Raw genomic sequence first — 16,672 nt, forward strand, 5'->3', positions numbered from 1 at the left:
TTTTTTGCATATTTTACCGGGCTTTACACTTAAGTACTTCGAAATTTTCCGGGGTGTTACAGATACATTCCAATCCAAAGTGATGATGTATCCTTCTTCATATCATGCAACTCTTTTCCGTCGTATCCAACCCTTCTCCGTATAGCAGCCAATATTCCAAATTAAGTTCATAGACTTAGTCACTGTCCACCATGAGTTCCAAATCACTCTAAATTTTTCCCAAGGTGTATGACTATCCTACAACAGAACCCATCTGCTACTGTGCCACTCTCCCACTTTGGTCAAACCATCTTCTTTAAGAACCTACTCGACTCTGTATCTCACACTTGGCCTTCTAGAAATTTAACCACTGCAAGACACATCCCACGTGTTCTTCCTCATCCTTCGCTGCCCAGTTGTTACCTTAATTCAAAATCTACCTTTGTGGCACTTGAACCAATCGATCGCTACCAACTTTAAACCTTTTCGAAGATCATCTTCCTTGAGCCCTCAACACACGGACCACCGATTAAATTCTGAACCACCGCACAATGCGATCTCTGACAGCCACTTCCCCAGCACTATTTCACACCACCCTGCCCGAAGGCAAATTGATGAAGACCATAACACCAACGAACTTAACACATTCAATCCAGGGCGACGACACCACATCACAGATGAAAATTCCACCAAGCTCGAAATACCAAGTCTCGTTACTCCGTCAACCCAAACCTGAACATTCATAGTCTGATTGTCTTTACTTCACCGGAAATAAAATATTGGATATCCGAATCATACACTGAGTAAACCTTTTTTCCAAGTCATTCACCGCTTAGATGCATAGATAAACATCCTACCATTACACAAACATGGTGCGATAGGAATGCATGAATTGTCATAACAATCCATGCCAAATCTCAAAACCTTAGGTAATACTGATACCGAGCTGCAACGATAGAACGACCTTCCGCAAGGCGACGACAATAGCCCAATCAAATACGCAGGGAGAAACATCCTACACCACATCTGTAGTACCATTAAAATTCCTCAATTCCCAATTTATAACAAGCGTTTCACGTCGCATAAGACTGAATAGGAAGGGAATGAAGGCATAAGCCTCAAAGGAATCGAACCGCACGATGAGGAATCAAGAAGGGAAGTGCTCCTAACAGTCTTATAGCCTCTCGAAGATAAGTACAGACGTCTTCGTACCGATCCACAAGACTCTACTAGACTCGCTCATGATTCGTGAGACCTAAGTGAACCTAGTGATCTGATATCATGTCGTCACGACCCAAAATCCATTAAAGGTTGTGATGGTGCCGGACACCGCGGTCAGGCAAGGGAAAAATAAATACTTAATTTGGTTCTCATTTTTAATATTTCTGAAATCATATTTTCTTCAATTAAATAGTAAAAGATGGAGTTTACAAAATAAATAATAATATCTTTAAAAATTCCAACACAGTGCAACCCATAATCGCCCAAAACCTGGTGTCACAAGTGCTTGAGCATCAACTAGGAATATAAAATAAAATACAACATATATCCGGAATACAAATTGGAAAGGAAAATATAAATACTCTGAAGGATACTCTGCTGGTTGCGGACTCGTAACGTGGAATGCAGCTCACCTAAGTCCCCGCAATAATCGCGCCTCTGCGCCCACGAGGCCACTAGACATATATGCACATGCACAAAAACGTGCAACAAGTGTAGCATGGGTATGTAAATCAACGTGTACCCAGTAAGTATCCCGCCTAACCCCGAAGAAGTGTTGACGAAGGGTCGACTTCGACAGTTACTAAGGGCCAACAATATGATAATATGAAATTCTAATTAAGCATGATATATATAACAATAAAACTCAGAACAAGAAATAACTAAACAATTCATCACCCTATTTAAGGACCCAAATCACTTCCTTCATTTAAAACAAATAATATTTCAAATAATGAATTTATACCAATTATAAAAGGAACTTCCAGTTCTATTATCACACATAAATACCACCGAGAATGTTCGGCCCGATGCAATATAAATGTAAATTGTGCACTGCCGAGGGTCGAACAACGCGAACTATAGATGCATCTATTATCCCGCTCGCGAATCATACATGCGACGCGATCAAATATAAATTTATCAATAAATCATAACCCTTTCTTGATTCTTTTCAAAATAAAGACAATTCGACTCGAAGCTTTTAAATCCTTAAAAATACTCAACTCAGTTCCATTTGATACAGTTAACAAATATAATCAAATAACAGTGTCCACAAGCATAGTGTAAACCTAAAACTACCCTGACACAAATAGGAATAGTGGCTACGTACGGACTCTCGTCACTTCGTGCATATTAATTAAGTTCACCTATGGGGTATATTCCCTCTTACAAGGTTAGAAAAGAGACTTAACTCGCTCCGAAATTCCATAACCGGCTCTCAATCCCTTCCAACAACCCAAACTGATGCCCAACGCTCCAAAACTACTCAATAAATGTGTAAACCCATAAATATATATACTATAACACTCATTATAATTCAATTTACTACAACTCCTAACTCCGCTTGAAAAGTCAATAAAAATCACCCACGGGCCCACATGCCTGGATTCTAAAAAATTTCGAAGATAAACTTTACCCATGACACTACGAACTCAAACATATAATTTATTCCAAATTCCATGTCCAATTTCGTGGTCAAAATCCCAAAATTCTACAAATTTTCAAGTTTAATTCCTTATATAAACCATGTATTTAACTCACAATATGTGAGAATCACTTACCTTGACATAGATGACGAAAATCCTCCTTCCAAGAGCTCCAAAAATCGCCCATCCAAAAGAAGAAGAGAGGAAAATGGCCAAATCTCGTCTTAAAATGACACTGCCCAGCCCGACTTCTCGCTTCTGCAGTCCAATAGCCGCTCATGCAGCTCCGCACATGTGGAAATTCCCTCGCAGGTGCGGTTCAAGCTCGCCCCAACATCCCCCGCATATGCGCCCCTTACGCGCTTCTGCGACTCCACGTGCGCAGGTGCGGTCTCGCTTCTGCGGAACTCGACTGCATCTGTGATCCCAGCCTACCTCAACCAGAACCGCTTTTGCGACCCTCTTGGCCGCTTCTGTGGCTCCGCACCAGCGGCCAAAACCTCGCAGATGTGGTTACACCAGAAGACAGATGCTTCAGTTTTTCTTCCAAGTCCAAACTCGATCCGTTAACCATCCGGAATCCATCTGAGGTCCTCGGTAGCTCAACCAAATATACCAACACGTCCCAAAACACATTAAGAACTTAGTCGAGGCCTCAAACCATGCCAAACAATATCGAAACTATGAATCATCCTCCAATCCAAACTTAATGAACTTTGAAATTCCAAACTTCTCCAATCGATGTCGAAACATATCAAATCACGTCCGATTGACCTCAAATTTTGCACACAAGTCATAATTGACATTACAAATCTACTCCAACTTCCGGAATCGGAATCCGACCCTGATATCAAAAAGTCCGCTTCCGGTCAAACTTCTCAAAAACCTTCAAATTTCTAACTTTCGCCAAATGACCCTAAAATGACCTACGGACCTCCGAATCCACTTCCGAACGCACTCCCAATACCAGAATCTCCATACAAAGTTATTCCCAGTCTCGGAATCCCAAACGGATATCGATAACATTGAAATGCACTTCAACCCATATTTATGAAATTCTTTCAAAATGCCAACTCCCACAATAGGCGCTGAAACACACCCGGATCATCCAAAACCCGATCCGGACATACGCCCAAGTCCAAAATCATCATACGAACTTGTTGGAACCTTCAAATCCCGATTCTGAGGTCGCTTGCTCGAAATCCTACCTTGGTCAATTCTTCCAACTTAAAGCTTCTCAAATGAGAATTTTCTTTCCAAATCGACTCTGAACTTCCGAAATTCAATTTCGACCACGCGTACAAGTCATAATACCTGAAGTAAAACTACTCAAGGTCTCAAACCGCTGAACGACGCGCTGGAGCTCAAAACGACCGGTCGGATCGTTACATCTCGGTTGAGCGTCGGTCATGCTCCCCGAGATCGGAGCGTGACACTGTTTCTGCAAACATGCTCATGAAACAATAAAAAAAACCACATCTTTGCAAAATGTGGATATGTCATAAATCTATGGAACATGTTGATGCATTGGATTCAAATCCAACACTCATATGCACGCTCATGCCCTGTAATGCAACAATGGGTCATTCTGAAGACTAAAGGAAGATCACATTTAGCCAGGCTGCTCAAACTAGTCTATACAGAGTTTATTCATATTGTGTGGCTCGAGAGGAATGCAAGGATCTTTGAACATACATAAATTCCATGGGAGGTCCTAGCTAGGAGGATTGCTTGTATATGCAACATTAGGGCTGAAGGAAAATCTATGATTACTACTTAGTAAATGTAAATATTAAGTAGGTAGTAAGATCCTTAGTTTATTTACTTGTATAAATGAGGCTAGGTGGATAGGAATTATTGTTTGAAGGTTAGTTTTCAGTTTTTGAAGCAGGTTATGGTGATTTGCTATGCTTTGCAAATATTTACATTGGTTGGTTATACGAAAATATTTAATTACCAAAAAAAATCTTTTATTTTAAATATAAAAAGTTATGGCGTTCAAATAAAAAACGAAAATATTTTGCCAAGACTGTTAAAAAAAGGGACATTATGCCAAAACCATTCGTGAGCAATTTTTTGCTTTCTCGCTTCACTAAAACAATGGGCCGGCCCCATCAACAAACTCATATAGGTGGGAAAAAAAAAGGAGGAGAAAGGCAGTTTCAAGATTTGAACAAAAATACACTGATACGTGGATTCCCCATACGAACGACAAGCAGTTCCCTGTGTTTTTTTCACTAATTCATCCTCTTCTTCTGCCAGGTAATACCCTCTCTCTTTCTTCCTTTTTTCCAATAATTATTTTTCTTTCCCTTTTTTTGTTGAAAAAAAACAATTAGTCTGTTATTCAGTCATCTAGTAAAATAAAAATTTCTTTGAGCTTTCTGGGGTTTTATTTATTTCGTTTTACTTCTGATCTTCTTTAAATTTGTGTATAGTTTGTATTGTTCCTTAATGGGTCTGCATATTTCTTTCTATTATGTTAAATTGTGAACCAAACTAGTTGAATATTGGAATGAGAGGGGTTCAAAATGGAGTGGAATTAGTATTCTGGATTTGTAAAGCTAATTTAACTAGTTTGAGATTAAGACGTAGTAGTTGCAATTTTAGTTGCTTTTGAGTCTTTTAATTATTTGGGATTCAGTGGTTATTCTATTTTTATTTTGATAAGCAAAAGGGAAATTTGGTGAGTGAAGATTCGTATAGCCGACCTCAACTTGTTTCGTACTTGGACTTGGTTATTGTTGTTGTTGTTGTGGGATAAGCAAAAGGAGGGTTCAGGGGTTATTCTATGTATGATTCAGGAAGGTATCCCGTTTATAGTACCCACCCATCAACTAGTGGGGATGGGGAAAGAGTGTGTGTGTTTTGGGGGTTTTTTTGGGGTGGGGTGGGGTTATGGAAGATTTTTCCAGAAAAGTGAGAGCTTTTTGGTAGTGAAGGATGCAAATATGGTAAAAATCTTTCCTTTTTGGTCTTAACGGGGAAATGGGCCTCATTAGAGCTAAATGGATATATAGGATTTAATATTCATATAACTCGTTTCAATTTTCCTTGAGCCGAGGGTCTATCGGAGACCACATCTCTATCTTCACAAGGTAGAGTCTATCGGAAACCACATGTGTGAAGGTAGGGGTAATGTCTGCGTATACACTACCCGCCTTAGATCCCACTTGTGGGATTAACTAGGTTTGTTGTTGTCTGTGTGTTATAACTGGTTTCAACTTATTTTAAAGGGGGTTTACAAAGGTAGATCTTCCAGCAAAGTTGAAGCTTTTTGATAGTGAAGATTGCATATACAAGTAAAATCTATCTATCCTTTTTGGTCTTGATGGGGAAATGGGCTTGAAGTAGAGCAGAATAGATATGGATTATGGAGGATTCATTTAGTAGAATTCAACTAGTTTGGGATTATGTCAATTTTTTTATATTTTTCCTAGATAGGTAAGGGATTGATGCCCCAGGCTTTGGTTCAGTAGTACGAGCATAAGTAATGTGTGGGGTTAGGTGAAAGTCAAACGTTCAAACCATGCCGTGGTCAAAAGCCTGGTATTTTAAGTAGAGAAGGGTATGGGGAAGGCGATTATCTACCAAGTCTCGAGCCGTGCGCCAGCTGGTTCTTGGGGATTTCTTGATTATAAAAAAGGGGTTAAAAATTAATGTGTGGTTGATTGATTGGTTGTTTTGGTCATAATGGGGATGATCAAGAATGTATTTTCTTTTATATTTGACCAAAAGTGTTATTTTTTAACAGAGTAGGTTTTCCATTAGGGGTTAAGGTTGGAGGTTTTGATGAATGGGGATTCAGACCATGAATCTCATGGGAGTGTGCGACAATCTCATTTACACTATTGGGCAGGCAAAAATTATGGTTTAACCTCACAGTTGACGAGGTTGAGAACCAGTTTGTTTATTTAGGTAAGCCTCCGGGCAGCATGAATCTTGATGAGTTATTAATGAGTGTGTGGAATGCAGATCTAAATCAGTTTGCTGGTGTGGATATTGATAATACTTCCCCTACCGACTTCTTTTCAGCATCAGGCTAGCTTAACTCTGGCGAAGGCAATTAGTAGTAATACAGTTGATAAAGTGTGGAGAGACATACAACAAGGCCAAACGGTGAGAAATCTCGACGGCATGAACGATCAAGAGAGAAAGCCAACTCTTGGTGAGACAACTTTGGAGGACTACTTGGTGAAAGCTGGGCTTTTCAGTGCTGATGCTTCTTTAGGACATACAATGTCATTGGATAATCCTACGGCAGTGCAAAATTTTGTGCCTCCAATAGGCTTGTCACCATCTCCTTCGATTGATGCGCTGTCCGATACACCGTTCTCTGGTCGGAAGAGGCATGCTACGGACATCGATAAGACCCTTGATAGGAGACTAAGGAGAAAGATCAAGAATAGAGAGTCAGCTGCACGCTCGCGAGCTAGAAAACAGGTGTGCTGTCCACTAATTTATTGCTCGCAATCTCAGTTTGCATTTGTACTTCACATTTTAATCTATTATTTGCATGGTGTAGGCTTACCAGAATGAGCTCGTGAACAAGGTCTCACATCTGGAAGAGGAGAACATGAAGCTTAAGAAAGAGAAGGTAGGGATCCTCTCATCATGTATATGAGGCTTCAACCCCTAGTTATATATATTTTAAAGAAGGATTATTTGTTGTGTTATTGGCTTCTGATTTCATTCATGAGCTTAGCAAGCTGATTTATAACTCCTTATATTCCCTGTGCCATTTGTCTCAAATAACAGTTTGGAGATCTCTGATGATCAATAGTTTATCTTAAAGGGAACAGTTGTTGACGGTAGAAAGATGAATCGTCTTAGAAGTGAGATAATTAATATCTGAAGGACTACTGGCTTTGCACTGGAATTAGAGAGGTCATTAATAAATAGGCTTGTAAAGAATGTGGAGTTACCAGAGAATACTCAAAATGTGAAAAAAGGGCTGAGCCTTAAATCATATCAAACATATCCTGTATTTTTTTAGTAACTCAAAGAAAGAAGTAAAAGTAGACTGGTCATGAGTCTTTATAAAAAAAAAGAGTAGACTGGTCATGAGTAGCAGTTTATGTCTGAAGTACACGATTTAAGATACTTCTCTTGTTAATGTTATATCAAATAATCTAGTAGGTTTTTCCTCAAACTAGCTGTTAGCACCGGTAATCGTTCTAAAGTTTATGAATGTCCGTGATTAGCTAGCTTTCTTTGAATAAACCTTGTGATTTGGCATGGATCCCTAGTTCTTTTTTTTGGGGGGTGGGGAGAGCTGAAAGGGGAGGAATGTTCTAGTTTTGTACTGTGTAGGCAGAAAATGGGTTTTCTTCGGGTAGAAAAGTCACATTTTCATTCGCCGAGTTTATGCTTGATCTGGGTTAGAGCTGAAATCCTAGTTCAACCTTTGGCCGTTAAGGAAAAATGCGAATTCGAAGATCAAGAAGTTTACAAGTATAGAAAGGTCAATTTAAGCTGACTAAAAAAAGATGTCATAAAATGGAAAAAAAAAGTTTTCATCAAATGGAACCAAGGGAGTTGTTATGTATACATGTCATTTGGGTTGGAAAGGTAGGTTCAAACTTGGTTTTAAGTTCCCCTTTCCCCTCCAAAGTCGATCTTAGTGATGGGGTGCAGGTGCCCATCTCTGTAGCTTAACTTGGAAGGTGCAGAGGTACATATTCCTCAAATTTCTGGTTAGTTTGTTGGCATTTTGATATTTTGACCATGCTCCAAAGATGGAGGATAAAAATGCATCACCATGGATAAGGAACCACCTTTTAAATTTAACGTGAAGCACATGCTAGCTAAAAAACAAAACCACAAGCTAGCTTACTACATATGTGAAAAGCAGTTGCATTAGATTAGAGTGAGTATGAGATCATCTTATAAATGCTTTGAGAATATTATTTTATTAGTAATGCTTTGAAGCTCTCTATTATAAATGAAGTACCCAATTACCCAATTAATGTGCACTTAGTTATGTGGTTAAAAGTATTGTTTGTCATCACCAGTGTCTTTAATAAATTTAGTGGAGTGGTTGTAGGGGGTGTGTTTAGAATATTTTGCTTTTTAGTTTTTACCCAAGTTGAAACTCTTGCCTTTTTGAACAATTGACGCAATGGTGAAAGTGAATGCTGCCTCTGATGATTGATGTGAGAAGTGAATGCTGCCTTTGAAAGTTTGTTTTATTCTGCCTTTTTTTCGAGTCTCTCTCTCTCTCTCTCTCTAGAAAAGAAAGCCTGACAGCCTAGTCGTACTAGTGACTAATTAGAAGTAGCCTAAAGCTGAGGGGTATTGAATCATGGTATCTGCCAAATCGAGGATGGCTGTGGTGTTGGTTCCATAGGATTAGCGTTCTAAGAAATTGGACCTTTGACGTTATACATGTTTGATATCCCTCTCCTAGTATCATATAGACATAAGCTATGTATATGAATCTTTAAACAAGTAACTAATCATACTAGTGCCTTTGTTCATGCTTTAAGAATTTCCAGACCATGTCTTTCATAATTGATTTATGGGAATTTGTGACGCTTTTTTTTTGATAACTGTGGTATCCGGGCCAGCTTGTGCTCACCTCGACTAATTCCATGGGGTACCTGTTGCCTCACACCAGCACAGGTATTGTGTAATTTTGTCCACCAATGCTTGGACAAATGGGGGTTTGTGAAAATCCTACCGCAATAGCTGCTTTGGCCGTTTTAGCTGTTTCATTGGTGCTGATAACATTAAGCATTTAGTGGATGCCGATGTATATATTTCTTCTGGTGTATTAATAAGTCCTATTGTTTGGTGCGGCAAATCTAGTTGCTCCATGCTCTGATCTTACATGATGACGAGGATCTTTTGCCGTATCTAGTTTCGTGCTGACTAAGATATTTGGATAAGCACCTGTTTCCTGTGGATGCCATTCTTGAGTTCTGTCGCTTGTCGAAGAGTGTTACAAGACATGCAAAATGTAAAATGATGCTACGTTATAACAGCGATTATTTTTTTTTTGACCAAGTCTTGCTTATAATGGCTTGTACAGTGTTGCTGAATACTTGGAATCTTGTTGTATATTTCCTACTCAGTTTTCTAGATGTCTTGTGACTAGGGCTAATTCCGCATAGTGGTGTGTATATCAGTCCGAACTTAGCAACACGCGGTACATCTACATGTTATAGAAGACACCTTTACTTACATCTGTTCCTAAGCGTAGCATTACATCTTGCATTGTTTTTTCAACCAATATGTTACTGAACTATACCTTGCAGGAGCTAGAGAAGATGTTATCCGAGTTGTCATCTGAACCAAGATACCAGCTCAGACGAACGAGTTCAATCTGATGAGAGTGCGTTCTCTAGTTATTTTGTAGAAGTTACTGTAGTTTTGATAGGCATAGGATTGTGTATCCTCTATGAAAGTTATTAAAAGTTGGAGATAGATCTTAGCCTCTTTACTTCTGTTGGTGATGTGCTTTGCTTCCCATCCCATAACTTAGTTTTTTTGTTTATATGTATATGTTTTATTTAGAAAAACTGATGATGAAATGGACAGGAAAATGGACTCTACATTCAGTAGAAAGAGAAATCAGTGTCTTTTCACTTGGTAAACAAGTCTGAAATCACAGGTGGTCTTATTACCTAAAGAAACCCAGATAAAGGACTGCCTTTTTACTCTTGTTTAAAATTTTCATATACTGTATGAGTTTCCGCGATCTTCTTGTATATATATATATATATAAAGTTATTCATTAATTGCAACAGAAAGTAGACCCATATATTTTATTATTAATCAATTGCAACAGTAAAAACAATTGGGTTTATTATGTAAGGAAGAAAGAATAAGTTTTGGCAAAATACATAGTTTGCCCCCTTAACTTAGGATCAAATTCCCATGAAACACTTTCTGAGCACGGACAACCTTTTACACACCTAACTTATTTAAAGATACACTTTCTTGTTGATGTGGCCGGTACGTGTTTTACCAATACAATAAGGTGCGTGAACAGTAAAAAAATATTTTCTTTCTTAATTGTTTATTTTTTTCCATTTTCCTAAACAATGGGGGGGGGGATTAAACCCTTAGAGGAGGAAGCCGATGGGAAGGGGGCTTGGAGAAGAGGGTTGATGGCGGTGGGGGAGGGGAGGCTTGGGGAAGATTTTGGAGGGGGAAGGTGACATAATATTTTGTTGGAAAAAGTTTAATCAATTAAGGTTTATTTTTTAATATATATTTATTTACAGTTGAGTTATGACATGTGTAAAAGGTTGTCCGTGCTCAGAAGGTGTGTCATAGGGATTTGATCCTTAGTTCCGGGGATAAACTATATATTTTGCCATAAGTTTTCGATAACTTTTCAAGTAGGAGTATAAAATAAGACTTGTGATTGTTTCGGGTATTCCAAAAATAGTGTAGTACTAATAGTTTTTAAAACTTTTTTTCTTTTTTCATTTATTGAGTAACTTGGTTCCGACTACCGAGAGTATTTTACAATATTTTAAATGGTTGTTAGCTTTATTTGGATAGTACACAGCATTTAACTTTTTATTTTATTTTATTTACAATAAATGTTCAAAACATCTTTTTTGGACATTTCTCAATCATGAATATGCTTATTTTCGATTTTACTTTTTATATTTTTGTTTGTGCTTACTATATTACTCCTAAATAGATAATGGGCGATTCGTATAATAGATTTGCATGAAAAACTTGAGGAAAACCTTTGTTCATTTAATTTGCTAAAGTACACAACTAATTAACTTGATGATCTTTTTTAACTTTCTTAAAATTAGTAAAATTCATCACTCTTCCTTTTCTTTTTCTTGCTTTTTTGGGTTAACATTTTGTTTAAGCTTCAATTATAAGTGATCTCCTCTTAATTTACATGGCAAAGATAAAAATATGTTCCATATTAATTCCAAAGTTTTGAAAGAAAAGAATCCTAATTATTTAGACCCGAAAACGAATAGAAAATGGTAGACGGAGAACAAAAAAGTAGCACTTTATATCCTACGTTATGTAAACTGATTTTTATGCCATTTAAAAGCATAATTATATATTTCTTCTAGAAAAAAAATTCCATTGGATGGATCATAATATATAAAACTTTAGCTACTACGAAATTGAATCAAAATTCACAACTCACTAATGATATAATAAAATAGTTTACAAGTAAATAAAGTCCAAATATGATGCAAATAATGAACAACCACATTGATTATTTTGATAAAACAAAATAAGAACACGTATATGTAGGTATATGATTGATAACGGATGTTTGGACGTACAAAGATATTTCATGCACGAGCACGTACACTTAAGAATGAGACACATGATTGAACTTTAATTAATCAGAATTGAAGTTGAATCTAGAGTTTACCTAATGACTTTTTATCTTTGTATTCTTCGTTATTAATGTATCTTAATCTAATGAAATATGACTTCTATGTACCTAATCATGTCAGGCTTAACTAAATTAAAGTAAATCAACCGATCACTAAAATAATATTAAGTATTGTTGCATTCTTTAAGCGATTTACAACTTTAATTGCATAATGATGTCATTTTAGAATGTTTATTACTTTTGAAAATTGTTTAGTAATATTTGAGGATGTTGGTATTCAGTATATTATTCAAGATGTATGTACGTTGATCTGGACATCATTAGTGGTTAAAAAAAAAAAACAATAATTTCTTTAATTTCGTAGTTCTATAATCGATGAAGTGGTCATTCAAGATATCGCTAAGGGAACCAAATAATTTTTGACATTTGATAAAATAACATAGATTTTCTTTATTATCTCAAACTAGAGTAGTTGTGTATGCATTTGTAATTATTACAAAATGTATATACAATGAAAAGGGGATTTTTTTTTTTTTTGATGAAAAAAAGGGGAATTTTACTAGGACTAAAGTTAGTATTTCAGCTTTCGTTCACCAAAACTGCTTTGCAACAAACTGACATTCACTATCAAAAGACAGAAAATAAAATAGGAATATAGATAACTATGACATTTTCATTAGCGTTAATTCAGTTCAGATCCAAATGAGCTTCTGTCAATGATCGGTCATACAACACACGAATTCACCATAATAATAATACTTATAAATCACTTAAATCATTATATGATAGTCCTAAAGGTCACCAATTCTATTGAGCCGCTATTGTCATTACATTATTCTGCCCCGTAATTTGGTTGCGATTTGGGAGCATAAATAGACTTCATATACTGTGCACTGCACCTCCTCCTCGGGAAAAACTACCGAAGAATACCAGATTGGCCGCACTGAGCCGTTTGCAAAGATAAGTTTCTTAATATCAACTCCAGCTCTTCTAGTGAACTGGTCAGAAGACTTGACTCTAGCCCCATTTCGAGTCCATGAGACATGACTTATTGGTACCTTCAGAGTCCGATTCAAGATTTAAACTTTACGAGTTCAATTTTTAAAGTTTTTACCATTGAACCTATTATATTTATAAAATTATGGGTTCATATCTATTATTTTATGTATTTTTCATAAATTTTACACATATTTAAAATAGGCATAGAAAGAACCCGGTGACAATGAGCTGCATTCGCCATTGGGTACCTCTTAGCAAAGATGAAATTAAGATTTGATAGCTACAAGTGTCACAATATTTAATGCAAGTCTACCACTAGTCAAAGAGATTGCATTAGAGTATACATTTGGTCGGGTCCCTATGTCTTAAATTAATTTGGTTCGGGTTTCATTTTGAATTATTTGTTTTCTCTTTACAATATTTTTGGTGCATAAATAAATATATAATAACCAAATTGAAGATGTTTGGTTCTTTATTTGAAATAAAGGGAAAAATAACATTAGATGATTAAGATCATATTCAAATAAGTATTTGTTGAGATTTAGAAAAAGAAAAAGGAAGCAAATAATATATTTTAAAAATATAATAAAAATGGGGTTGTACAAAAAGAGGAAATACGCAGATGAAGAAAATAAAAGTTTTTTTTTTTTAAAAAAAGAGAAGAACAGGAAAAAAAAAAAAAAGAAGGGGAAAGGTATACATGAAATTTTATTTGAGCTTGCGGCATATATCACCCCCCTCTCCTCTACATAGATATGTTCCTGTGTGAGTGAAGTCTTCTATGTATATATATTGATGTATGAATGGACACTAAATATATACATACAGTAGAATGTGTGTGTACTTGTGTCAATTGATTTATGAAAGATCAATTTGGCCTATTCTGTCATAATCTTTTTTATATTTTTCTGATAGTATTTATAATTTATATTTGTACCTAAATTGATTTATGAACGATCAATTTGGCCTATTCTGCCATAACTATTTTTATATTTTCTGATAGTATTCATAATTTATATTTGTGCCTAAATTAATTTATGAACGATCAACACATTCACGCTCTATATTTGTAAATAACTTATTTAGAATTCAATTAAATGTCGAGCAAATCTACCTCCATATTTTAATTTTGATAGTACATCTTAATTTTAGATATGGAATCTCCTATTATAACCGATAGTGGAAATTTGAGAACATTTGGAAAGAAACTCTCTTCACAAATTAAATACTCTTTTAATTTTAATTTATATGACATCATCTTATTATTATTCAAACCAGATTAGGATGATAAATTTGTATATTTAAAAATAATTTAATTTTAAATTTCTAATTTTATTACTAATGAGAAATTTTGATAGCCATTGTCACACCTCTTTTTTTTCCGAAAAAATGAGTATTTTCACTTTAAGTAACATTATTGAAATAAGTTTTTTTTTTAATTGAAAGCAAAGAAAGCATTAGGGAGTGGTGTACCTTTTAAAATGTGACTAGGGAATGGTGTACCCTATATTGATAACGGAATTAGGGAATGATGTACCATGCAGTTAAGATCATCAACTAGGGAGTGATGTCCACTATTTCGGAAAACACAACTAGGGATTGATGTACCCTATACTGGTAAAGATACCAGGGAGTGGTGTACCCTATTTAGTAAAGATATCAGGGAGTGGTGTACCCTGCACTTAAGATCGATCAACTAGGGAGTGGTGTACCCTCTATTAACAAAGATATTTGGGAGTGTATGCCCCGTATTTAAGCTCAATCAACTAGAGAGCGGTGTACCCTATGTTGGAAAACACGCCAAGAGATTGGTGTAACTTATATATTTTTACATTTTTATATTTTCTGATAGTATTCATAATTTATATTTGTGCCTAAATTAATATATGAATGACCAATGCATTCACGCTCTTATATTTGTAATAACTTATTTTCAAGTCAATTAAATGTCGAGCAAATCTACCTCCATATTTTGTTGGATTCCTTTTGACAGTATCTTAATTTTAGAAATGGGAGTCTCCTATTATAACCTATAGTGGAAATTTGATAACATTTGGAAAGAAACTCTCTTCACAAATTAAATACTCCATTAATTTTAATTTATGACATCATCTTATTATTATTCAATCCAAATAAGGATGATAAATTTTTATATTTAAAAATAATTTAACTTATTTAATTATTACTGAGAAATTTTTAGAGCCATAAAAATATTATAATATTTTAGAATACTACAAGTGTAAATTAAAATGGCGAATTTAACTAGTTATATCGAATATTGAATCAAAAGATTAACCTTATCAAAGGAAAAAAAAAAGAGGAAGAAAAGACAGAAGTGGGGTTTACAAGAACAAAAGAAAAAAGAAGCCAAAACCCCTGAGATCTCGCCCTTAATCCTCCGACTAGCGAGAAGCAAGAACAAAGGCTTTTCACAGTGAAGAACACGAGGGTTTTGCTCGCAAAGATTTTCTCTATCTCACACATTCACGTATAACTCTCTCTCTCTCTCTCTCACACACACACACACACACACACACAGTAATTGTTGTTTGCAGCTGTAATTGATTTATTTATAGTTCACAAATAAAATAGTTTTGGAGGATTCATATTGCCAATTTCAGACTATTTGATTTATTTGTAGTTCACCATGTTTTTGTTATTTCTCTAAATTGTCCTTGTTTAGGGTTAGTGGTGCATTTTGTATGGATTTCCTTGAAAGACGTTGTACCTTGAGAAATTATTTTTGGATCATTTTTTAGTATTTGGTTGGATATAGAAGTCAGGGGTCAATTGAACCCATAACTATCTACGCGGAGTAGAAATTTATGTGTAAAATTCATTAAAATTGTAAAAATAATGGATATGAATCCATAACTTTAAAAATATAATGGGTTCAATGTTAAAAATCTTAAAAGTTGAACACATAGAGTTTAAATCCTGGATCCGACTCTAATAGAAGTGGTGACTTATGGTATTCCTATAAACTACTAGCATGGCTGGAGCTAAATTGAAGAAAGGGGCGTTCAATTGAATCTACTTTGTCAAAAAATTACACTGTGCTAATAGGGAAATATCTTACTATTATCTTACTATTATATTTACACTGTGCTACTAGCATGGGCGGAGCTCAATTGGCTTTTGTTGGTCTGCAAAGTTTTTCTTTCTACACGTGTCAAATTGTCCTTCTCGTATTCTTATAGGGTACCCTTTAATTTATCAACGTCTTTAGGGAATTTCCCTTGTGGAAAGATTTTATTGTTCAAGTTACCTACAAAAGAGAAAATGAGTGTTTTCTACTTTTCAAGTTTGTTACCAATCACAGTGATTACAAATTGTTTTTTCGATCTAACAAAAATTATTGAAGAACTCTGTCTATGTGAGTTTTGGATAGTTGGCCTGAGCCTAAATGAAGGAGGAGGGTTGCAACAAGTTGACATGCAACATAAATGTTAGTCATAATACGTTGAATCTCTAAAGATTATATAAGAAGGAATCATAGAACCTACTACCACTAGTTTTGGATCGAGGTTTAGTTGATCAAACAATGTTTCTGCATAGATCTTGCTGTCTTTTCTTTTTCTTTTTTGTCTAGATGTCACTCTTAGAGGTTGCTACTTCAAAAACGGAATCCATATCTGTCGGAGATGGTTTTTCTTTCAGGATAGGAAAACTAAATGTTGGCCAGAAGCAGAAATGTTGGCCAGAAGCAGAAAAG

At 35.7% G+C, this 16,672-nt stretch overlaps 1 protein-coding gene and 1 pseudogene across 1 annotated transcript in view; both read left to right on the forward strand.

Annotated features, from left to right (window-relative positions):
* The first annotated feature begins 4,787 nt into the window (after positions 1-4,787).
* The window catches only part of LOC104103148 (THO complex subunit 7A-like), a 44,770-nt gene continuing 32,885 nt past the window's right edge, over positions 4,788-16,672 (forward strand). Inside the window, exon 1 of the mRNA XM_070192594.1 lies at positions 4,788-4,889. The gene's annotated coding sequence lies outside the window, so the exon portion shown is untranslated. The remainder of the gene's footprint in view (positions 4,890-16,672) is intronic.
* LOC138904130 (ABSCISIC ACID-INSENSITIVE 5-like protein 2) lies at positions 4,911-10,202 on the forward strand (annotated as a pseudogene).

The sequence above is a fragment of the Nicotiana tomentosiformis genome, chromosome 1 (genome assembly GCF_000390325.3).
Source record: "Nicotiana tomentosiformis chromosome 1, ASM39032v3, whole genome shotgun sequence".
Taxonomy (NCBI): Eukaryota; Viridiplantae; Streptophyta; class Magnoliopsida; order Solanales; family Solanaceae; genus Nicotiana; species Nicotiana tomentosiformis.